This window comes from Cicer arietinum, chromosome 6 (assembly GCF_000331145.2).
Source record: "Cicer arietinum cultivar CDC Frontier isolate Library 1 chromosome 6, Cicar.CDCFrontier_v2.0, whole genome shotgun sequence".
In the NCBI taxonomy this organism is placed as follows: domain Eukaryota; kingdom Viridiplantae; phylum Streptophyta; class Magnoliopsida; order Fabales; family Fabaceae; genus Cicer; species Cicer arietinum.
The window spans coordinates 46,813,162-46,838,811 of NC_021165.2; the positions used below are offsets into that span (position 1 = coordinate 46,813,162).

General features: G+C 31.4%; 1 long non-coding RNA gene across 6 annotated transcripts in view; it reads left to right on the forward strand.

Moving 5' to 3' along the window:
* Positions 1–277: 277 nt before the first annotated feature.
* LOC105852439 (uncharacterized) overlaps positions 278–25,650 on the forward strand; it is a 41,374-nt gene continuing 16,001 nt past the window's right edge. Inside the window, exons 1-9 of one of the 6 annotated variants that reach the window (XR_012163489.1) lie at positions 278–6,533; positions 6,762–6,919; positions 7,449–9,082; positions 9,210–9,601; positions 10,288–10,347; positions 10,465–10,485; positions 10,611–18,032; positions 18,136–21,505; positions 23,026–25,148. This is a non-coding gene — a long non-coding RNA (uncharacterized lncRNA). The other 5 variants (XR_012163491.1, XR_012163493.1, XR_012163490.1 and 2 more) reach the window with 5 other exon arrangements.

The following is a 25,650-nucleotide window of genomic DNA, read 5'->3' on the forward strand; positions in this document are numbered from 1 at the left end:
TGATAACTTTCATCCCTGAAAAACAGTTCTTTAATTTTTTGACTTAAATTAATAACAAGATAATCATGTGCCTAATCGATAATATAACTTTTAAAAAATAAAATAATAATGGGTAATATATCTAACTTATAAAAAAAATATTTTAAATTATGTAAGAAAATTAAGGAGAAATTACCTTTTATTTATTTATTGTTATGTTATTTTAAATTTTTAAACCATTCATATCTAGAAATCTTTTAAAATTTTAATTACACATAAACCATTCGCCATCCGCGTTATCTCAGCCGTCTATCCCGACCTTGCCTTCTTTCTATATATACTTTTCTCTCAAACCATAGAGTAAACGTGTTCTATATTGTTTGTTCTTGTTTTGTGTTTAACTCGTTTGTGATGAATTCGACTTCTTGATTCCAATTTTTTCTAGCCCTTTGATATCCGTTGCTCCGATTTCGATTTCTTCTACTCGTTCTTGATATCCTTTGCTCCGATTGCTTGCTTCTTGATGGCTCGATTTCAGGGTTTTCTATTAAAGGAGATCCTTATGGATTTGCGTACTGATATGTTTCTTCTTAGATTGTTGATATCAAGAATTTCACATGTTTCAATCTTTCTTTTTAGATTCTGAGAGCATATTTTCTTTAAGTAAATTTTTTCGTTTAAATATTTCTGTTTTCATTGTTGATTTTGTTCATCTTCGGTGTTGCAGGAGAGGTAATCTGTGAACACACGATTCCTTCTTGGTTCTATCTTCCTCTTGTTTGATCTTGATGTTTTGTATTCTTATTCTCTTATCCTTTATCATATAGGTTCTTGATTTTGTTCTTGCTGGTTTCTTTCATTGAGTTTGTTTTTCTTATTTGCATGATCTGCTGCTATTTTTGAGTTCGTTGGGAGTCTTGATGCGAGTTTTCTGTTTTTAGACGTTTTGCAAGACATGGTCATCATTCATCACCCCTGGTTGAATTTACTGAATTTAATTTCTATCATTGAATTGTGTTATTTTCCTATTATGGCTTTGAATGTTTTGATCTCCATACATGTGAATTGAAACACGAACCCGTTTTCTGCAGTGAAGGGTGTTTTGAAGTAAAATAACGTTTTGTGTAGTATCAAGCCTCAGGTTTACTTTTGTACACTCTTCTTGGATTGTGAATCATTTTCATTTCATCTGTGAGTTTTTATTGCTAGTGTTCTTGATTTACTCCTTTATGATTTCCACTTGTGAAATTTTCGGCTTGGTGTTGGTGGTTTTGGAGAGACTGAGACAGTTTGGTGAGCCTATCTAATTGGCGACTTGGTTTGGAGAATTATGCTATTTGTCACAGCGTAATCATTCTGATTATCTGTTTGCTGGGACAACTTTGTTGGGAGAGGTTTCTGTTATCGTCTTTTACTCATTAGTTGTTTTTGTGGTTATTTGTGATTTACAATGATACTCCTAAAAAGATATCCTCTTTGTTACAGTGGACCAAGGACTCATCTGTAGTAAGAAGAAGCCAAAATTGTGTCATTTCATATGGAGTACATGATCTTGCAAGTTGGATGGAAATTTGTTCCAATGATTCATAAGCTCTTGCAGGCTGTGTCGTATACTTTTAGCTGTTGCTAGCTTTTAATTCGGCCATCTTTACTAAGAATCTTCACATTTCATTATTTGTTTGATACTCAGCATATACTTTTTGTCAGTTCCTTTGAGTTTCCTGTGTGGAAGTTACAGGGGAGATAGCCTATGACTGTGTAGTTTGCTGTGGAACTCGAGGCAGGAAGAGGTTCAGTTCTCACACACCCTTAGGATAAAAACGGTCATTTTGTACTTACATATCTAATATCTTATTGTTTTGGGATATTTGTCCTTTGATGGAGTGCCCTGCTGGTTTTGGATTTTTTGTGTTGCTGTTTCAGCAAGATTCTAGAGTGTTGAAGCATACAAGATTCTAGAGTGTACATTTTCCCTCACTGAGGATGTGGAATTAAGGATAACTTGGTTTGTCATTTTTTTGTTCTGTTGATTTGCCACTTCCTTTGTCATATTTGTTTCTATTTTCTTGTCAATTGTGATACTTAGGAGTAAGGTTAAGAATAATAGTATTATCTCTAGGTGTACATGAATTCCTTCTAGTATAGGGGTAAAGTCTAATTTTGCATTGGAGCACTGGAATCTAAAATTGGTTAATGAACTCCTTGTGGTATAGGGGTAAAGCCTAATTTTGCATAGGAGCTCTGGAATATACAATTGGTTGTGTCCTATATTATCACGATTGTTGTTCTTTCATTTGGTGATCTCTACTTTGACTATGTTATTTTCTGGTTTCTTAGTCTTTTAAGACTTGTTTTCTCGATCTTTTGAGAGCTATGTGTGGATGTCACAGGGGGATGTTGACAGTGAAAGCCATCGCATAGATTATCAAGGACGTGCTTTTGCTACGGAGAGAGCCAAATGTACCATGGGATGTGGCAGCTGTTGTAGACATTATCAAGGACATGCCTTTGGATTTAATGGGTCATTTTTCTCCTTGAATGTGTTTATTCTGGAATTCTAAAATGGGATATCGTATGATATTGTAATGTGGCGATGTTGATTTTTGTGTTTTTTACTGTATTTGTAAGAGAGGTTCTGAAGTGCATGGACATCTTTTTCAAGGATAATTTAAGACATGCATTTATGTGTTTCGCAGTGAGTTGAAGTTTAGATATCTAAAACGTTGAGCCTTGTTGGATGGATAAGAAAGGGGAAAGCCCTAGATAAATCAAATTTCTTCAGTGTCATTATAATTTTTATTTTTGGATGTTGATCGCAAAACATACAAATGAATTGTGAACTTATTTTTCTGCAGTGTGGTTTGTCCATATGATAACCTTATTCGAAGTATCAAGCCTTGAGTTTTGGTTGGGTGATATCTAGTATTATCTTTTTGTTTCAGTATTTCCTTATCGATTCTGAAAGCATCTATTTCTAATTGTTATTCCCCTTTTGATTTTGCAGCGGTGGTAATATGTGAAACACACAATTCCTTCTGGTCCTATCATACTGGTTGATATATTCTATTTTCCCTCTTTTCTCCCTGGTGATTTTGGTTTCCCGGTTGAGGTTTTATTCGGAGTTTGTTGTTCTTATTTTAAATATATCTGCCTATATTATTGAGTTGTTAGATCTTTGTTTGTTTGCTCTTCTAATTCTTCTTTTACGTCAATGTCAATTGTGATACATAAGAATAATCAAGGTATGCTCTTAAAAAGGAAGACAATTGTGATTCTCAATAGAATGGATAAGACGGAGAACTGCTCCAGATATAATAATCAAATTTCTTCAATTAGTCATTCTTCATTTTTTAATTTCAGGCTTTGATCAGAAGAAAAAAGAAAATAATTGTGAGAATATTTTTCTGCAGCGCGATTTGTCAAACTAATAATGTTCTACATGGAGTGTGCTTTGATGTTTGATTTGGTAATCTCTAGTAAATTCTTTTCGTTTTCAATAATTCTCTATCAATCAATTCTAAAAGCGTATTTTGGTTGAGTTGTTGTTTCCTTTTTGGTGTTGCAGGATATTTAAATCTATGAACATGTTATTCCTTTTGTTTCTATCTTGGTTTTGTATGATCTTTCATGTATTGTATTTTGATTATTTTTTGTTTTCTTGATTCTGAGTTTTGATTTGGCTCTGGATTTCATCGCTGTACACGTGGAATTGAAATATGAACTTTGTTTGTTTCCACACATTAACATTATGTGTAGAGTACCAAGCTTTAGTTTTAATTTGGTACCCTATACTATATTATTATAAATTATGTCCATTTCATTTCTTCTCGGTCAATTCCTATCAAGCAGACCAGTTTTCTCAATTTACTCTCTTATGATTTCCACTGTTTCCGGTCGGATGAGTTTATTGGTGTGTGTTGTAAGAGTTGGTTGGTATAATTGAAAAGTTGAGCCTTAGGGGTTTTCTTAGTTCTTATCATTAAGACTTCTTTTTTCTTACAAATGTTTGTTCTACATTTGGGTTTTGGATTTGTATTCTTACAGTGCAAAAGTTTACATGATCTGGAAAATTTGGGAGAAAAACCAAGAAAAAAGATTGAAGAGTAGCATAGTTCTGCAAATCATGTTGCATATCATCAGAACAAAGAGATAGCGCCTATGTTTGAGTGAAGAAGTTCAGTTCACATACCCTTCGGTAAAAACAATCATTTTTTTCTTTACGTGTCTAATATTTTATTGTTTAGGAATATTTGTCCTTTGATGGAGTGCCCTACTGGTGTTGGATTTTTTGTGTTTCTGTTTCAGCAAGATTATGTAGTGTTTGAAGCATACAAGATTCTAGAACTAGATCAAACAACGTAGCTGTTAAATTTTGGGTTGGAGGACTAGAATCTACAATTGACTGTTATATTATCAAAGTCGTTGTTCTTTCATTTGGTTGTCTCTACTTTTGACTAAATTGTTCACGTTTTTGTCTTTTTATCATCATGTGTTGGTATCACGAGGAGGATGTAGAGTGAAAGCCATGTCATAGATTATCAAAAGAGAGCATATTAATGTATCATTGGATGTGAAAGCTGTTGCAAACATTTTAAGGACATGTTTTGAGCCTTTGGATTTAGTGGGTGATTTTTCTCCTTGAATTTATTAATTCTGGAATGGGTATCCTGATATTTTCATTTGGCAATACTGATTAATGTGTTTTTTATTAAAAGTTTAAGGAGGGCTTCAGTATATATGATTTTGAAATACACGTACATTTCTTTCAAAAGATAATTTGAGACATGCGTTTATCTGTTTACAACAAGAATTGAAACTTAGTTCATCTAGAGCCTTTTTTGATACTTAATGCATGGATTAATTACGGACTTTGATGGTAAGGCGTACTAGTGAATCGTTAACTTAATTATGTGCAGCTTGGTGTATGAAAATTACATGTACATTTCTTTCAAAAGATAATTTGACACATGCGTTCATCTGTTTACAGTAAGAATTGAAACTTAGTTCATCTAGAGCCTTTTTTGATACTTAATGCATGGATTAATTACAGACTTTGATGGTAAGGCGTACTAATGAATCGTTAACTTAATTATGTGCAGCTTGGTGTATGAAAATTACATGTACATTTCTTTCAAAAGATAATTTGAAACATTCGTTCATCTGTTTACAGTAAGAATTGAAACAGACTTTGATGGTAAGGCGTACTGATGAATCGTTAACTTAATTTTGTGCAGCTTGGTGTATGAAAATGACAACGTTCTTCATAGCATCGAGGCTTCAGTTTTGATTTTGTGATCCCTACTATATTCTTTTGGTTTCAGTATTTCCGTATTGATTCGGAGAGAATTTTTTTCTAATTGTTATTTCCCTGTTTGGTGTTGCTGGAGAAGTAAAACACAATTCCTTCTGGTTCTATCTTACTGTTTGATCTTTATTATTTTCACTATTTTCTCCTTGGTTATTTTGGTTTCCTGAATGAGGTTTTATTTATGTTCTTGCTGGTTTTGAGCTTGAAGTTTGCTTTTATTACTATGATTATTGTATTTGCTGTTATTATTGTGTTTTTAGTGCTTTGATTGTTTGCTCTTCCAATTCTTGTTTTATGTCAATTTTTTGAATTTGAATTTTTTTCTTCGTTTGATTGTTTATATAGTTTTTGGATATAATTATGCATTCGAAAATCGAGACATTTTTCAGCTAGTTGATTCCTCGATATCTACAATGTTTTGTGATTCTCAATACTACAGTTAAGACGGAGAATGGCTCCATATAGAAAATCAAACTTCTAAAATTAGTCGTTCTTCAATTATTTTTAATTTTGCTTTGATCAGTAGAAATAAGAATATGATTGTGCGCATGTTTTTTGCATCCTGGTTTGTCAATTTGATAACTTTCTTTTTGGAGTGGAGGCTTCATTTTTTATTTGGTAATCTCTAGCATATGGATTTTGTTTTCAATAACTCTTTGGTGTTGCAAGCTAAGTTATCTATGAACATGTGATTCCTTTTGATTCTATCTTCCTCTTGTTTGATCTTTCATGTTCTGTATTCTGATTATTTTCTGGTTTCTTTACTCTATTATGATTTTCACTATTTCAGGTAAGATAAGTCTTTGGGTGTATGGTAAGAGTTGGTAGTTATAATTGAAAAGTTGAGCTTTAAAGGTTGTCTTACCATTAATACTACTTTTTGCATACAAATGTTTGTTCTACATTTGGGTTTTTGATTGTATTATGACAGTGCAAAAGCTTACACAGTTATGGAAAAATTGGGATGACTTGGTGAGCCTGTCATCTTTTTTCTTGTTTTTTTGTGCATCTATTTGTAACAACATATTTCCTCCGTACATGTATCATTTTGGTGTTACGTGAGTTTGATGTGAAATATTTTCCTTCTTTGTCACTCACCACCTTTTTAGTTCTCCCTTTGATGTAGAGAAATTGGAGATGAGTTCCGTTCTGCTTTGTACAATAATGTCATGATGGCCGTTCATATATTTCCTAGGCTTTAATTGCGGCAACTACACTTCTCGATTCCTTTGCGAAAGATTAGCCGGTAACATTATCAACCTCTTTCTTCTATGAGTTATTCGTTTATTATTTATGATTATGAAGTGCATGTACATTTCTTTCAAAGACAATTTGAGACATGTGTTCATCTGTTTAATAGAAAGAGTTGATGTTTGGACATTTAGAGCATTTTTTGATACTATGCATGGATTAGAAAAACGAAAACTGCCAGATAAATCAAACTTCTTCATTGCGACATTATTTTTATTTACAGATTTTGATCTTAAGGATATGGACTGCGACATCTGTGGCGTTAGTATCAAGTTCAATCGGATATAACTTTGAATGTAATGTGGGATGTGAAGGCATTGGCTGACATACATTATGAAGGATGTGAAGCCTTTAGGATAAAACTTGTCATTGTATCAAAATGTAATTTTTGTTGAATTAAATAGTTGTGCTTATATGATGTGGTGTTGGTGATATTTATTTTTTTGTTTATCAAGATAAGAAATGTTTTAGTATTTTATGATTCTTCCAAACATTGGGTAGGATATCGATTTTGGAGTATACTTCCTACACTGAAATCCTTTTTTTTTTTTTTTTTCTTTCTTATCACGGTTTTTACAAGATGTCTAAATTTTATTTCGTTATAATTTATATTTAATTAATTTTGATTAAAAGAATTTTGAACCTAATTTTTTTTTGCTGTTTTGCAGTGTTTATCAAAATTCTTCAAGGCATGGCTTGAATGTAAAAATTTGAATATTTTCTTAGGTTTTAATTTTAAAAAACAATATGAATAAATATAAGTAGTTTTTGGCATTTATAAATTGTGTTCGTTGTAGTATTCTAAGGTTTGAACTCATTCACTTAGAAAAGAAACTTAGAGCATGACTAAGGAAGCAACAAATTGAGGTTAGGTTCCAATTATTTATATGTACTTATTTTTTATGTCCAGGAAAATGATGATGAACCATAAAAAGCGAATCCAAAGTAAGTTACAATATACAATACATAAAGTCTTTTTTCTTTGATAAATGGATGTCTATCTAATTGACTTTTTTAAAGAGTTAATTTAGTTTCTTGTATTGCTATGTCTGTTTTTAGAAGTCTCTTTAATGACGGGTGACAACTTAAGCCAAATTATATTTGTAGATTGTTGATCAATAATTAATATATATTTAAAGAAATTGGAAATGAGTTCCTTTCTACTTTGTACAATAATGTCATGATGACCGTTCTTATATTTCCTAGACGTTAATTGGGAAAACCACACTTCTCGATTCTTTTGCAAAAGATTAGCTAGTAAGATTATAAACCTCTTACTTCAACGAGTTATTCATTTATTATTTTTATTTATGTGCTTTGATTGCCAGACATACAAATTGAATTATGAACCTGTTTTTGTGTGGTGTGTGCGAAGCATATTTTTCTTCTAATAAGTTCAATTCATTTAAATATTTCTTTATTGATTTTGTCAGCATATTTATCTTGATTGTGGTTTAATCTTTGTTGTTGCAGGTTCAATTCCTTCTGGTTATATCTTTGGCTGGTTTGATCTTCTTGTTTTGTATTCTTATTCTTTTCTGGTTGTTGATTTTGGGGCTTGATTTGGTTCTTGCTGGTTTCGATATGCGGCTATTATTTAGATTTTAACGGTTTTTCTAATTATTTTAATGTTCTGCACCTATTATTTAGATTTCAATTCACTGTTCTTCCTATTCCACTTTTGCGTCAGTTATTTCAATAATTTTCTTCGGTTGATCATGTTTAGTGTCAGTAGGTTGGACTTCTGATGTTTGTAAGGTGTTGTAGAGATGTTTTGCGAAACTAGATACACGATTATTAGTTTTTAACTCGTGGTTAAATATAGTCAATTTTATTTCTTCATTTAAATTTATTATTATTTTGATTTTAATTTCAGGCTTGATTGCCACACATTGAATTGAAATATGGACCTGCTTTCTGTAGTGTAGTGGATCAAGTCTCAAGTTTGTTTTGGCTGGGATTGTGAATTATTTTCCTTACATTTCTTTTTTGGAGTTAGACTGTCTAGTTTTGTTGATTATGTTACAGGTGAGATATGTCTATTGATGTGGAGTGAGGATTACAATTGAAAGGTTTTGGCTTAGGGTTTCTTTACCCATCAATGCTCATTTTTCTTAACCAGAATACGACTTTTTTTTATTTATTTTTTTAAATTTTGGTTTTCAAACCTGTAATCTGGCAGTGCGGAAGTTCATACTATTATGGAGAGATGAGAATGATATGTGAGCCTTTCCTATTAAATGCTGCTCGACAACATGGTTTGGAGAATTATGTTACTCTTTGTTTTTCTTGGGTTTTTTCACAAATAGTCAATGTAATTTTATTGTACGTATTTCAAAAATATTTTTCACAAATATTTCACTTGTATATAAAAATGGTCATTTTGTATTTACATATCTAATATCTTATTGTTTTGGGATATTTGTCTTTTGATGGAGTGCCATGGGGTTTCGGATTTTTTGTGTTGCTGTTTCAGCAAGATTCTAGAGTATTGAAGCATACAAGATTCTAGAGTGTACCTTTTCACTCATCGAGGATGTGGAAGTAAGAATAACTTGGTTTTGCATTTTTTTGTTCTGATGATCTCTAGTATTATCTTTTTGTTTCAGTATTTTCTTATCGATTCTGAAAGCATTTATTTCTAATTGTTATTCCCCTTTTGATTTTGCAGGGGTTGTAATATGTGAAACACAATTTATGTGTTTTGCAGTGGGTTGAAGTTTAGATATCTAAAACGTTGAGCCTTGTTGGATGGATAAGAAAGGGAAAGCCCTAGATAAATCAAATTTCTTCGGAGTCATTATTATTGTTATTTCTGGATGTTGATCGCAAAACATACAAATGAATTGTGAACTTATTTTCCTGCAGTGTGGTTTGTCAATATGATAACCTTCGTCGAAGTATCGAGCCTTGAGTTTTGATTGAGTGATCTCGAGTATTATCTTTTTGTTTCAGTATTTCCTTATCAATTCTGAAGGAATTTATTTCTAATTGTTATTCTCCTTTTGATTTTACAGGGGTGGTAATATGTGAAACACAATTCCTTTTGGTCCTATCTTACTGGTTGATATTTTCATTTTCCCTCTTTTCTCCCTGGTTATTTTGGTTTCCCGGTTGAGGTTTTATTCAGAGTTTGTTGTTCTCATTTTAATTATATATGCTGCTATTATTGAGTTGTTAGATCTTTCTTTGTTCGCTCTTCTGATTATTCTTTTACGTCAATGTCAATTGTGATACACAAGAATAATCAAGGTAGGTATGCTCTTAAAAAGGAAGACAATTGTGATTCTCAATAGATTGGATAAGATGGAGAACTGCTCCAGATATAATAATCAAATTTCTTTAGTTAGTCGTTTTTCATTTTTTAATTTATGGCTTTGTTCAGAAGAAAAAATATTATAATTGTGAGAATATTTTTCGGCAGCGCGATTTGTGAAACTAATAATGTTCTACATGGAGTGTGCTTTGATGTTTTATTTTGGGATCTCTGGTAAATTTTTTATGTTTTCAATAATTCTCTGTCAATCAATTCTAAACACGTATTTTGGTTGATTTGTTGTTTCCTTTTTGGTGTTACAGGATAGTTAAATCTATGAACATGTTATTCCTTTTGTTTCTATCTTGCTTGTGTATGATCTTTCATGTATTATATTTTGATTATTTTCTGTTTTCTTGATTCTGAGTTTTGATTTGGCTCTGGATTTCATCGCCGTACATGTGGAATTGAAATTTGAACTTTGTTTTTGCAGTATAGTTTGTTTGGACACATTAACATTCTGCGTAGAGTACCGAGCCTCAGTTTTAATTTGGTACTCCATACTATATTATTATAAATTATGTCCATTTCATTTCTTCTCGGTCAATTGCTATCAACCAGACCAGTTTTATCGATTTACTCTGTTCTGATTTCCACTGTTTCCGGTCAGATGCGTCTATTGGTTTGTGTGGTAAGAGTTGGTTGGTGTAATTGAAAAGTTGAGCCTTAGGGGTTTTCTTAGTTCTTATCATTAATACTTGTTTTTTCTTACAAATGTTTGTTCTACATTTGGGTTTTTGATTTGTATTCTTACAGTGCAAAAGTTTACATGATTCTGGAAATTTTGGGAGAAAAACCACGAAAAAAGATAGAAGAGTAGCATAATTCTGCAAACCATGTTGCATATCATCAGAACAAATAGATAGCCTGTGATTGTGTGGTTTGCTATGGAAACCGTGGCATGAAGAAGTTCATTTCGCATACCTTTCGGTAAAAATAGTCATTTCTTTCGTTACATATCTAATATCTAATTGTTTTGGGATATTTGTCCTTTGATGGAGTGCCCTGCTGGTGTTAGATTTTTTGTGTTTCTGATTCAGCAAGATTATGTAGTATATGAAGCATACAAGATTCTAGAACCTTTGCCCTCCCGAAAAATGTGGAATTCAAGATAACTTGGTTTGGCACTTTTTTGTACTGTTGATTTGCCATTCCTTTTGTTATCTTTTTTTAGTATATAATTGTCAATTGTGATATGTAAATATAAGAATAAGAGTAAGGACAAAAATAATAATATCATCCCTCACTCAAGTAGTACAAGATCTTTGGTGTAGGGGTGCTGTGAAATTTTGTATAGGAGGACTAGAATCTACAATTGACTGTGTCATTTTGTCAAAGTCGTTGTTCTTTCATTTGGTTGTCTCTACTTTTGACTCAATTGTTCATGTTTTTGTCCTTTGATCATCGTGTGTGGGTATCACGAGGAGGATGTAGAGTGAAAGCGATGGCAGAGATTATCAACAAGAGAGTCTATTAATGGATCATTGGATGTGAAAGCTGTTGCGGACATTTTAAGGACATGCTTTAAGCCTTTGGATTTAGTGGGTGATTTTTCTCCTTGAATTTATTAATTCTGGTATGGTAGTCCTGATATTGTAATTTGGCAATATTGATTAATGTGTTTTTTATTAAAAGTTTAGGGAGGGCTTCGGTATATATGATTCTGAAATACATGTAAATTTCTTTCAAAACATAATTTGAGACATGCATTCATCTGTTTACAGAAAAAATTGAAGCTTAGTTTATCTAGAGCCGTTTATGATACTTATAGATTTTGATCGTAAGGCATACTAATGAATCGTAAACGTAATTTTCTGCAGCTTGGTGTATGAAAATGACAACGTTTTTCATAGCATCGAGCCTTCGGTTTTGATTTTGCGATCCCTACTCTATTCTTTTGGTTTCAGTATTTCCGTATTAATTCGGAGATAATTTTTTTCTAATTGTTATTTCCCTGTTTGGTGTTGCTGGAGAACTAATATGTGAAACACACAATTCCTTCTGGTTCTATCTTACTGTTTGATCTTTATTATTCTCACTCCTTTCTCCTTGGTTATTTTTGTTTCCTGAATGAGGTTTAGTTTATGTTCTTGTTGGTTTTGAGTTTGAAGTTTGCTTTTATTACTATGATTATTGTATTTGCTGTTATTATTGAGTTTTTGGGGCTTTGATTGTTTGCTCTTCATATTCTTCTTTTATTTCAATTTTTTGAAATTGAATTTTTTTCTTCGTTTGATTGTTTATATAGTTGTTGGATATAATTATGCATTCGAAAATCGAGACGTTTTTCAGCTAGCTGATTCCTCGATATCTAAAATGTTGTGTGTCTCAATACTACAGTTAAGACTGAGAATGACTCCAGATAGAAAATCAAACTTCTAAAATTAGTTGTTCTACATTTATTTTTAATTTTGCTTTGTTCAGTATAAATAGGAATATGACTGTGCACATGTTTTTTGCATCTTGGTTTGTCAATTTGATAACGTTCTTTTTGGAGTGGAGCCTGCATTTTTTATTTGGAAATCTCAAGAATATGCTTTTTGTTTTCAATAATTCTTTATCTATGCTGAAAGTGTATTTTTTTTATTTGTTATTTTCTCTTTGGTGTTGCAAGCTAGGTAATCTATGAACATGTGATTCCTTTTAGTTCTATCTTCCTCTTGTTTGATCTTTCATGTTCTGTATTTTGTTTATTTTCTGGTTTCTATTATGATTTTAACTGTTTCAGGTAAGATAAGTCTATTGGTATGTGGTAAGAGTTGATAGTTATAATTGAAAAGTTGAGCTTTAAAAGTTGTCGTACCATTAATACTACTTTTTCCATAAAAAATGTTTGTTCTATATTTGGATTTTTGATTGTATTATGACAGTTACACAATAATGTAAAATTTGGGATGACTTGGTGAGCCTGTCATCTTTTTTCTTGGTGAACATATTTCCCCCGTACATGTATCATTTTGGTGTTACATGGGTTTGATGTGAAGTATTTTCCTTCTTGTCACTCACCACCTTTTTAGTTCTCCCTCTGATGTAGAGAAATTGGAGATGAGTTCCTTTCTGCTTTGTACAATCATGTCATGATGGTCGTTCATATATTTCCTAGGCTTTAATTGCGGCAACCACACTTCTCGATTCCTTTGCTTAAGATTAGCCGGTAAGATTATCAACCTCTTTCTTCTATGAGTTATTCGGTTATTATTTATGATTCTGAAGTGCATGTACATTTCTTTCAAAGATAATATGAGACATTTGTGTTCATCTGTTTAATAGAAAGAGTTGATGTTTGGACATTTAGAGCCTTTTTTGATACTATGCATGGATTAGAAAAAGGAAAACCGCCAGATAAATCAAACTTGTTCATTGAGACATTATTTTTATTTACAGATTTTAATCTTAAGGATAGGGATTGCGACATCTTTGGTGTTAGTATCAAGTTCAATTGGATATAACTTTGAATGTAATGTGGGATGTGAAGGCATTGGAATATATACATTATCATGGATGTGAAGCCTTTAGGATAAAACTTGTCATTGTATCGAAATGTAATTTTTGTTGAATTACATAGTTGTGCTTAAATGATGTGGTGTTGGTAATATTTATTTTTGTGTTTATAAGATAAGAAATGCTTTAGTATTTATGATTCGGCCAAACATTGAGTAGGATATCGATTTTGGAGTATACTTCCTAGCTTTGGAAACATATGTGCTTTACTTCCTTTTACTTCTTCCAAGAATATGACTGTTTCCTACACTAAAATCCTTTTTTTTTTTCATCACGGTTTTTACAAGAAGTTTAAATTTTTTTTTTTCGTTATAATTTATATTTAATTAATTTTGATCAAAAGAACTTTGAACCCAACTTTTTGCTGTTTTGCAGTGTTTAACAAAGTTCTTCAAGGCATGACTGGAATGTAAAAATTTGAATATTTTCTTAGTTTGTAATTTTCAAAAACAATATGAATAAATATAAGTAGTTGATAGCATTTATAAATTGTATTCGTTGTCGTATTCTAAGGTTTAAACTCTTTCACTTAGAAAACAAACTTCGAGCATGACTAAGGAAGCAGCAAATTGAGGTTAGGTTCCATTTATTTATATGTACTTATTTTATATGTCCAGGAATATGATGATGAAACATAAAAAGCGAATCCAAAGTAAGTTACAATATACAATACATGAAGTCTTTTTTCTTTGATAAATGGATGTCTATCTAATTGAATTATTTAAAGAGTTAATTTAGTTTCATTTGTGATATTTTAATTGCTATGTCTGTTTTTAGAAGTCTCTTTAATGACGAGTGACAACTTAAGCCAAATTATATTTGTAGATTGTTGATCAATAATTAATATATATTTAGAGAAATTGGAGATGAGTTCCTTTCTGCTTTGTACAATAATATCATGATGGCCGTTCATATATTTCCTAGGCGTTAATTGTGGCAACCACACTTCTCGATTCCTTTGCAAAAGATTAGCCAATATAGATTTTCAACCTCTTTCTTCAATGAGTAATTCATTTAATATTTTTATTTATGTGCTTTGATCGCCAGACATACAAATTGAATTATGAAACGGTTTTTATGCAGTGTGCGAAACATATTTTTCTTCTAATAAATTCTATTCATTTAAATATTTCTTTATTGATTTTGTCAGCATATTTTTCTTGATTTTGGTTTAATCTTTGTTGTTGCAGGTTCAATTCCTTCTAGTTACATCTTTTGCTGGTTTGATCTTCTTGTTTTGTATCCTTATTCTTTTCTGGTTGTTGATTTTGGTTTCTTGATTTTGGGGCTTGATTTGGTTCTTGTTGGTTTCGATATGGGGCTATTATTTAGATTTTAAAGGTTTTTTCTTTTATTATTTTAATGAGCTGTAGCTATTATTTAGATTTTAATTCACTGTTCGTCGCATTCCACTTTTGGTCAGTGATTTGACTAATTTTCTTCGGTTGATCATGTTTAGTGTCAGTAGGTTGGACTTCTGATGTTTGTACGGTGTTATAGAGATGTTTTGCGAAACTAGATACACGATTATCAGTTTTTAACTTGTGGTTAAATATAGTCAATCTTATTTCTTCATTGAAATTTATTATTATTTTGATTTTAATTTCTAGCTTGATTGCCACATATTGAATTGAAATATGGACTTGTTTTCTGCAGTGTAGTGGATCAAGTCTCAGGTTTGTTTTGGCTGAGATTGTGAATTATTTTCATTTCATTTCTTTTTTGGAGTTTGACTGTCTAGTTTTGTTGATTATGTTACAGGTGAGATATGTCTGTTGATGTGGAGTGAGGATTACAACTGAAAGGTTTTGGCTTAGGGTTTTTTTACCCATCAATGCTCATTTTTCTTAACCAGAATACGACTTTTTTTATTTATTTTTTTAAATTTTGGTTTTCAAACCTGTAATCTGGCAGTGCGGAAGTTCATACTATTATGGAGAGATGAGAAAGATTTGTGAGCCTTTCCTATTAATTGTTGCTCGACAACATGGTTTGGAGGATTATGTTACTCTTCTTAGTTTTTGTATTTACATATCTAATATCTTATTGTTTTGGGATATTTGTCCTTTGATGGAGTGCCATGGGGTTTCGGATTTTTTGTTTTTGTTTCAGCAAGATTCTAGAGTATTGAAGCATACAAGATTCTAGAGTGTACCTTTTCACTCATCGAGGATGTGGAAGTAAGAATAACTTGGTTTGATATTTTTTTTGTTATGATGATTCGCCACTTCCTTTGTTATATGTTTTTTCTATGTTCCTGTCAATTGTGATACTTAAGAGTAAGGTTAAGAATAATAGTATTATCTCTAGTTGTATGGAACTCCTTCTCGTATAGGGTAAAGTCTAAGTATTATCTCTAGTTGCACTGGAATTTACACTTGTTATATGAACTCCTTCTGGTATAGGGCTAAAGCCTTATTTTGCATAGGAGCTTTGGAATTTACAATTGGTTGTGTCCTCATAGTTGTCAATCTTTCATTTAACGATCTCTACTTTGACTATGTAATTTTCATGTTTCTTTGTCATTAAAGGATAATTTAAGACATGCATTTTTGTGTTTTGCAGTGAGTTGAAATTTTGATATCTAGAACGTTCAGCCTTGTTGGATGGATAAGAAAGGGAAAGCCCTAGATAAAGCAAATTTCTTCAGAAAGCATTTATTTATAATTGTTATTCCCTTTTTGATTTTGTAGGGGTGGTAATATGTGAAAAACACAATTCCTTCTGGTCCTATCTCACTGGTTGATATTTTCTATTTTCCCTCTTTTCTCTCTGGTTATTTTGGTTTGCCGGTTGCGGTTTTATTCGGAGTTTGCTGTTCTTATTTTTATTATATCTGCTGCTATTATTGAGTTGTTAGATCTTTGTTCATTTGCTCTTCTAATTATTCTTTTACGTCAATGTCAATTGTGATACATAAGAATAATCAATGTATGCTCTTAAAAAGGAAGACAATTGTGATTCTCAATAGATTGGATAAGATGGGGAACTGCTCCAGATATAATAATCAAATTTCTTCAATTAGTCGTTCTTCATTTTTTAATTTCTGGTTTTGTTCAGAAAAAAAAAAGAATATAATTCTGATAATATTTTTTTGCAGCGCGATTTGTGAAACTAAAATGTTCTACATGGAGTGTGCTTTGATGTTTTATTTGGTGATCTCTTGTAAATTCAATTTGTTTTCAATAATTCTCTTTCAATCAATTCTAAAAGCGTAATTTGGTTGATTTGTTGTTTCCTTTTTGGTGTTGCAGGATAGTTAAATCTATGAACATGTTATTCCTTTTGTTTCTATCTTGCTTTTGTATGATATTTCATGTATTGTATTTTGATTATTTTCTGTTTTCTTGATTCTGAGTTTTGATTTAGCTCTGGATTTCATCGCCGTACACGTGGAATTGAAATATGAACTTTGTTTTTGCAGTATAGTTTGTTTCGACACAATAACATTATGTGTAGAGTAACAAGCCTTAGTTTTAATTTGGTACCCTATATTATTATAAATTATGTCCATTTGATTTCTTCTCGGTCAATTCCTATCAACCTGACCAGTTTTCTCAATTTACTCTCTTATGATTTCCACTGTTTCTGGTCAGATGAGTCTATTGGTGTGTGTGGTAAGAGTTGGTTGGTATAATTGGAAAGTTGAGCCTTAGTCGTTTTCTTAGTTCTTATCATTAATACATCTTTTTTCTTACAAATATTTGTTCTACATTTGGGTTTTTGATTTGTATTCTTACAGTGCAAAAGTTTACATGATTCTGGAAAATTTGGGAGAAAAACCAAGAAAAAAGATTGAAGAGTAGCATAATTCTTTAAACCATGTTGCATATCATCAGAACAAAGAGATAGCCTATGATTGTGTGGTTTGCTATGGAAATCGTGGCATGAAGAAGTTCAGTTCACATACCCTTCGGTAAAAACAATCATTTTTAATTCACTGTTGTGCCTATTCCACTTTAATAGTTTGTTTCGACACAATAATTATTATAATGTTCTGCACCTATTATTTAGATTTTAATTCACTGTTCTTCCTATTCCACATTTGCGTCAGTTATTTGAATAATTTTCTTCGGTTGATCATGTTTAGTGTCAGTAGGTTGGACTTTTGATGTTTGTAAGGTGTTGTAGAGATGTTTTGCGAAACTAGATACACGATTATTAGTTTTTAACTTGTGGTTAAATATAGTCAATTTTATTTCTTCATTTAAATTTATTATTATTTTGATTTTAATTTCTGGCTTGATTGCCACACATTGCATTGAAATATGGACCTGTTTTCTGTAGTGTAGTGGATCAAGTCTCAGGTTTGTTTTGGCTGGGACTGTGAATTATTTTAATTACATTTCTTTTTTGGAGTTAGACTGTCTAGTTTTGTTGATTATGTTACAGGTGAGATATGTCTGTTGATGTGGAGTGAGGATTACAACTGAAAGGTTTTGGCTTAGGGTTTCTTTACCCATCAATGCTCATTTTTCTTAACCAGAATACGATTTTTTTTATTTATGTTTTTCATTTTTGGTTTTCAAACCTGTAATCTGGCAGTGCGGAAGTTCATGGTATTATGGAGAGATGAGAAAGATTTGTGAGCCTTTCCTATTAAGTGCTGCTCGACAACATGGTTTGGAGGATTATGTTACTCTTAGTTTTTCTTGGGTTTTTTCACAAATAGTCAATGTAATTTTACTGTACATATTTCAAAAATATTTTTGACAAAGATTTCAATTGTACATAAAAACGGTTATTTTGTATTTACATATCTAATATCTTATTGTTTTAGGATATTTGTCCTTTGATGGAGTGGCATGGGGTTTCGGATTTTTTGTGTTTTTGTTTCAACAAGATTCTATACTATTGAAGCATACAAGATTCTAGTGTGTACGTTTTCACTCATCGAGGATGTGGAAGTAAGAATAACTTGGTTTGGTATTTTTTTTTTGTTATGATGATTTGCCACTTCCTTTGTTATATGTTTTTTCGATGATCTTGTCAATTGTGATACTTAAGTGTAAGGTTAAGAATAATTGTACTATCTCTAGTTGTACATAACTCCTTCTGGTATAGGGTAAAGTCTAATTTTGCGTTGGAGCACTGGAATCTACAATCGGTACATGAACTCCTTCTGGTATAGGGGTAAAGCCTTATTTTGCATAGGAGCTCTGGAATCTACAATTGGTTGTGTCCTCACAGTTGTCGTTCTTTCATTTGGTGATCGCTACTTTGACTATGTAATTTTAAAGTTTTTTTGTCTTTCAAGGATAATTTAAGACATGCATTTATGTGTTTTGCAGTGAGTTGAAGTTTAGATATCTAGAATGTTGAGCCTTGTTGGATGGATAAGAAAGGGAAAGCCCTAGATAAATCAAATTTCTTCAGAGTCATTATAATTGTTCTTCAAATAAATCAAATGAATTGTGAACTTATTTTTCTGCAGTGTGATTTGTCAATATGATAACCTTCTTCGAAATATCGAGCCTTGAGTTTTGATTGGGTGATCTCTAGTATTATCTTTTGGTTTCAGTATTTCCTTATCGATTCTGAAAGCATTTATGTCTAATTGTTATTCTCCTTTTGATTTTGCAGGGGTGGTAATATGTGAAACACACAATTCCTTCTGGTCCTATCCTACTGGTTGATATTTTCTATTTTCCCTCTTTTCTCCCTGGTTATTTTGGTTTCCCGGTTGAGCTTTTATTCGGAGTTTGCTGTTTTTATTTTAATTATAACTGCTGTTATTATCGAGTTGTTAGATCTTTGTTTGTTCGCTCTTCTAAGTCTTCTTTACGTCAATGTCAATTGTGATACATTAGAATAATCAAGGTATGCTCTTAAAAAGGAAGACAATTGTGATTCTCAATAGAGTGGATAAGATGGAGAACTTCTCCAAATATTATATTCAAATTTCTTCAGTTAGTCGTTCTTGATTTTTTAATTTCTGGCTTTGATCTGAAGAAAAAAGAATATAATTGTGAGAATATTTTTCTGCAGCGCGATTTGTCAAACTAATAATGTTCTACAGGGAGTGTGCTTTGATGTTTGATTTGATGATCTTTAGTAAATTCTTTTTGTTTCAATATTTCTCTATCAATCAATTCAAAAAGTGTATTTTGGTTGATTTGTTGTTTCCTTTTTGGTGTTGCAAGATAGTTAAATCTATGAACATGTTATTCCTTTGTTTTCTCTATTGCCAAGTTCAAGTTTCAATAATGTTCAAGTTTCAATAATGTTCAAGTTTCAATAAATATAATTTTATTCTAATTCTTGACAACTCTCTTATGGTTTCCACTGTTTCTGGTCATATGAGTCTATTGGTGTGTGTGGTAAGAGTTGGTTGGTATAATTGAAAAGTTGAGCCTTAGGGGTTTTCTTAGTTCTTATCATTAATACTTCTTTTTTCATACAAATGTCTGTTCTACATTTGGGTTTTGGATTTGTATTCTTACAGTGCATAAGTTTACATGATTCTGGAAAATTTGGGAGAAAAACGAAGAAAAAAGATTGAAGAGTAGCATAATTCTGCAAACCATGTTGCATATGATTGTGTGGTTTGTTATGGAAACCGTGGCATGAAGAAGTTCAGTTCACATACCCTTCGGTAAAGACAATCATTTTTTTCTTTACGTGTCTAATATCTTATTGTTTAGGGATATTTGTCCTATGATGGAGTGCCCTGCTGGTGTTGGATTTTTTGTGTTTCTGTTTCAGCAAGATTATGTAGTGTTGAAGCATACAAGATTCTAGAACTTTTGCCCTCCCCGAGGATGTGGAATTCAGGATAACTTGGTTTGGCACTTTTTTGTACTGTCGATTTGCCATTCCCTTTGTTATCATTTTTTAGTATGTTATTGTCAATTGTGATTTACAAAAATACGAATAAGAGTAAGGACAAAAATAATAATATCATCCCTCAAGTTGTACAAGATTTTTGGTGTATTTGCCATTCCCTTTGTTATCATTTTTTAGTATATTATTGTCAATTGTGATCTTTATTGTTTTCACTCTTTTGTTATTTTGGTTTACTGAATGAGGTTTTATTTATGTTCTTGCTAGTTTTGAGCTTGAAGTTTGCTTTTATTACTATGATTATTGTATTTGCTGTTATTATTGAGTTTTTAGGGCTTTGATTGCTTGCTCTTCCAATTCTTCTTTGATGTCAATTTTTTGAATTTGAATATTTTTCGTCGTTTGATTGTTTATATAGTTTTTGGATATAATTATGCATTCAAAAATCAAGACGTTTTTCAGCTAGCTGATTCCTCGATATCTACAATGTTTTGTGATTCTCAATACTACAGTTAAGATGGAGAATGGCTCCAAATAGAAAATCATACTTCTAAAATTAGTCGTTCTTCATTTATTTTGAATTTTGCCTTGACCAGTAGAAATAAGAATATGATTGTGTGCAATTTTTTTTGCATCCTGGTTTGTCAATTTGATAACTTTCTTTTTGTAGTGGAGCCTTCATTTTTTATTTGGTAATCTCTAGCATATGCTTTTTGTTTTCAATAATTCTTTATCTATGCTGAAAGTGTATTTTTTTTTAATTGTTATTTTCTCTCTGGTGTTGCAAGCTAGGTAATATATGAGAACATGTGATTCCTTTTGGTTTTATCTTCCTCTTGTTTGATCTTTCATGTTCTGTATTTTGATTATTTTCTGGTTTCTTTATTCTATTATGATTTTTATTGTTTCAGGTATGATAATTCTATGGGTGTGTGGTAAGAGTTGGTAGTTATAATTGAAAAATTGAGCTTTAAAGGTTGTCTTTCCATTAATACTACTTTTTCCATACAAATGTTTGTTCTACATTTGGGTTTTTGATTGTATTATTACAATGCAGAAGCTTACACAGTTTTGGAAAAATTGGGATGACTTGGTTAGTCTGTTATCTTTTTTCTTGGTTTTCTGTGCATCTATTTGTCACAAGATATTTCCTCCATACATGTATCATTTTGGTGTTACATGGGTTTGATGTGAAGTATTTTCCTTCTTTGTCACTCACCACCTTTTTAGTTCTCCCTCTGATGTAGAGAAATTGGAGATGAGTTCCGTTCTGCTTTGTACAATAATGTCATGATGGCTGTTCATATATTTCCCTGGCTTTAATTACGGCAACCACACTTCTCGATTCCTTTGCGAAAGATTAGCCGGTAAGATTATAAACCTCTTTCTTCTATGAGTTATTCGTTTATTATTTGTGATTCTGTAGTGCATTTATATTTCTTTCAAAGATAATTTAAGACATGTGTTCATCTGTTTAATAGAAAGAGTTGATGTTTGGACATTTAGAGCCTTTTTTGATACTATGCATGGATTAGAAAAAGGAGAACCGCCAGATAAATCAAACTTTTTCATTGAGACATTATTTTTATTTACAGATTTTGTTCATAAGGATATGGATTGTGACATATGTGGCCTTAGTATCAAGTTCAATCGGATATAACTTTGAATGTAATGTGGGATGTGAAGGCATTGGCAGACATCCATTATCAAGGATGTGAAGCCTTTAGGATAAAACTTGTCATTGTATCGAAATGTAATTTTTGTTGATTTAAATAGTTGTGCTTTTATGATGTGGTGTTGGTAATATTTATTTTTGTGTTTATCAAGATAAGAAATGCTTTAGTATTTATGATTCTGCAAAACATTGGGTAGGATATCGATTTTGGAATATACTTCTTAGCTTTGGACATATGTGCTTTACTTTCTTTTACTTCTTCCAATAATATGATTGTTTCCAACACTGAAATCCTCTTTTTTCTTTTTCATCAGGGTTTTTACAAGAAGTTTAAATTTTGTTTCGTTATAATTTATATTTAATTAATTTTGATCATCAGAGTTTTGAACCGAATTTTTTGCTGTTTTGCAGTGTTTAACAAAGTTCTTCAAGGCATCACTTGAATGTAAAAATTTGAATATTTTCTTAGGTTGTAATTTTCGAAAACATTATGTATAAATATAAGTAGTTTTGAGCATTTATAAATTGTATTCATTGTAGTATTCTAAGATTTGAACTCAGTCACTTAGAAAAGAAACTTAGAGCATGACTAAGGTAGCAACAAATTGAGGTTAGGTTCCATTGATTTGTATGTACTTATTTTTTATGTCCAGGAAAATGACGATGAAACATAAAACTTGATTCTAAAGTAAGTTACAATATACAATGCATAAAGTCTTTTTTCTTTGATAAATGGATGTCTATCTAATTGAATTTTTATAGAGTTAATTTAGTTTTTTTTTATGATATTTTAATTACTATCTCTGGTTTTAGAAGTCTCTTTAATGACGGGTGAGAACTTAAGTCAAATTATATTTCTAGATTGTTGATCAATAATTAATATATATTTAGAGAAATTGGAGATGAGTTACTTTCTAATTTGTACAATAATGTCATGATGACCGTTCATATATTTCCTAGTTGTTAATTGCGGCAACCACACTTCTCATTCCTTTGCAAAAGATTAGCCAGTAAGATTATCAACCTCTTTCTTCATGTATTATTTTTATTTATGTTCATTGATCGCCAGACATACAAATTGAATTATGAACCTATTTTTCTGCAGTGTGCGAAGCATATTTTTCTTCTAATAAATTCAATTCATTTAAATATTTCTTTATTGATTTTGTCAGCATATTTTTCTTGATTTTGGTTTAATCTTTGTTGTTGCAGGTTCAATTCCTTCTGGTTATATCTTTCGCTGGTTTGATCTTCTTGTATTTTATTCTTATTGTTTTCTAGTTGTTGATTTTGGTTTCTTGATTTTGGTTCTTGCTGGTTTCGATATGCGGCTATTATTTAGATTTTAACGGTTTTTTCTTTTATTGTTTTAATGATCTGTAGCTATTATTTAGATTTTAATTCACTGTTCTTCCCAGTACACTTTTACGTCAGTTATTTGAATAATTTTCTTCGGTTGATCATGTCTAGTGATAGTAGGCTGGACTTCTGATGTTTGTAAGGTGTTGTAGAGATGTTTTGCGAAACTAGATGCATGATTATCAATTTTTAACTCGTGGTTAAATATAGTCAATTTTATTTCTTCATTGAAATTTATTACTATTTTGATTTAATTTCTGGCTTGATTGCCACACATTGAATTGAAATATAGACCTGTTTTCTGCAGTGTTGTGTATCAATTCTCAAGTTTGTTTTGGCTGGGATTGTGAATTATTTTCATTTCTTTTCTGGAGTTAGATTGTCTAGTTTAGTTGATTACGTTACAGGTGAGATACGTCTTTTGATGTGGAGTGAGGGTTACAACTGAAAGGTTTTGGCTTAGGGTTTCTTTACCCATCAATGCCCAATTTTCTTAACCAGAATACGACTTTTTTTATTTATTTTTTGAAATTTTGGTTTTCAAACCTGTAATCTGGCAGTGCGGAAGTTCATACTATTATGGAGAGATTGAGAAAGATTTGTGAGCCTTTCCTATTAAATGCTGCTCGACAACATGGTGTGGAGAATTATGTTACTCTTTGTTTTTCTTGGGTTTTTTCACAAATAGTCAATGTAATTTTACTGTACGTATTTCAAAAATATTTTTCACAAATATTTTAGTTGTACATAAAAATGGTCATTTTGTATTTACATATCTAATATCTTATTGTTTTGGGATATTTGTCTTTTGATGGAGTGCCATGGGGTTTCGGATTTTTTGTGTTGCTGTTTCAGCAAGATTCTAGAGTATTGAAGCATACAAGATTCTCGAGTGTACCTTTTCACTCATCGAGGACGTGGAAGTAAGAATAACTTGGTTTTGCATTTTTTTTGTTCTGATGATTTGCCACTTCCTTTGTTATAATGTTTTTTTGTGTTCTTTTCAATTGTGATACTTAAGAGTAATGTTAAGAATAATAGCATTATCTCTAGTTGTACAAAACTCCTTCTGGTATAGGGTAAATACTAATTTTGCATTGGACAACTGGAATCTACAATTGGTACATGAACTCCTTCTGGTATAGGGGTAAAGCCTTAGATAATTTAAGACATGCATTGATGAGAATTGGTATATGTAATTTTCATGTTTCTTTGTCTTTCAAGAATAATTTAAGACATGCATTTATGTGTTTTGTAGTGAGTTGAAGTTTAGATATCTAGAACGTTGAGCCTTGTTGGATGGATAAGAAAGGGAAACCCCTAGATAAATCAAATTTCTTCAGAGTCATTATAATTGTTATTTCTGGATGTAGATCGCAAATCATACAAATGAATTGTGAACTTATTTTTCTACAGTGTGGTTTGTCAATATGATAACCTTCTTCGAAGTATGGAACCTTGAGTTTTGATTGAGTGATCTCTAGTATTATCTTTTGATTTTGCAGGGGTTGTAATATGCGAAACACATAATTCCTTCTGGTCGTATCTTACTGGTTGATATTTTCATTTTCCCTCTTTTCTCCCTGGTTATTTTGGTTTCTTGGTTGAGGTTTTATTTGGAGTTTGATGTTCTCATTTTAATTATATGTGCTGCTATTGTTGAGTTATTAGATCTTTGTTTGTTTGCTCTTCTAATTATTCTTTTACGTCAATGTCAATTGTGATACACAAGAATAATCAAGGTATGCTCTTAAAAAGGAAGACAATTGTGATTCTCAATAGATTGGATAAGATGGAGAACTGCTCCAGATATAATAATCAAATTTCTTCAGTTAGTCGTTCTTCATTTTTTAATTTCTGGCTTGGATCAGAAGAAAAAAGATTATAATTGTGAGAATATTTTTCTGCAGCGCGATTTGTGAAACTAATAATGTTCTACCTGGGGTGTGCTTTGATGTTTGATTTTTGGATCTCTGGTAAATTTTTTATGTTTTCAATAATTCTCTGTCAATCAATTCTAAAAGTAGTGGGTGATTTTTCTCCTTGAATTTATTAATTCTGGTATGGTAGTCCTGATATTGTAATTTGGCAATATTGATTAATGTGTTTTTGTTAAAAGTTTGGGGAGGGCTTCGGTATATATGATTCTGAAATACACGTAAATTTCTTTCAAAAGATAATTTGAGACATGCATTCATCTGTTTACAGAAAAAATTGAAGCTTAGTTTATCTAGAGCCGTTTATGATACTTAATGCATGGATTAAGCTTGTGTATGATCTTTCATGTATTATATTTTGATTATTTTCTGTTTTCTTGATTCTGAGTTTTTATTTGGCTCTGGATTTCATCGCCGTACACGTGGAATTGAAATATGAACTTTGTTTTTCCATTATAGTTTGTTTGGACACATTAACATTTTGCGTAGAGTACCGAGCCTCAGTTTTAATTTGGTACTCCATACTATATTATTATAAATT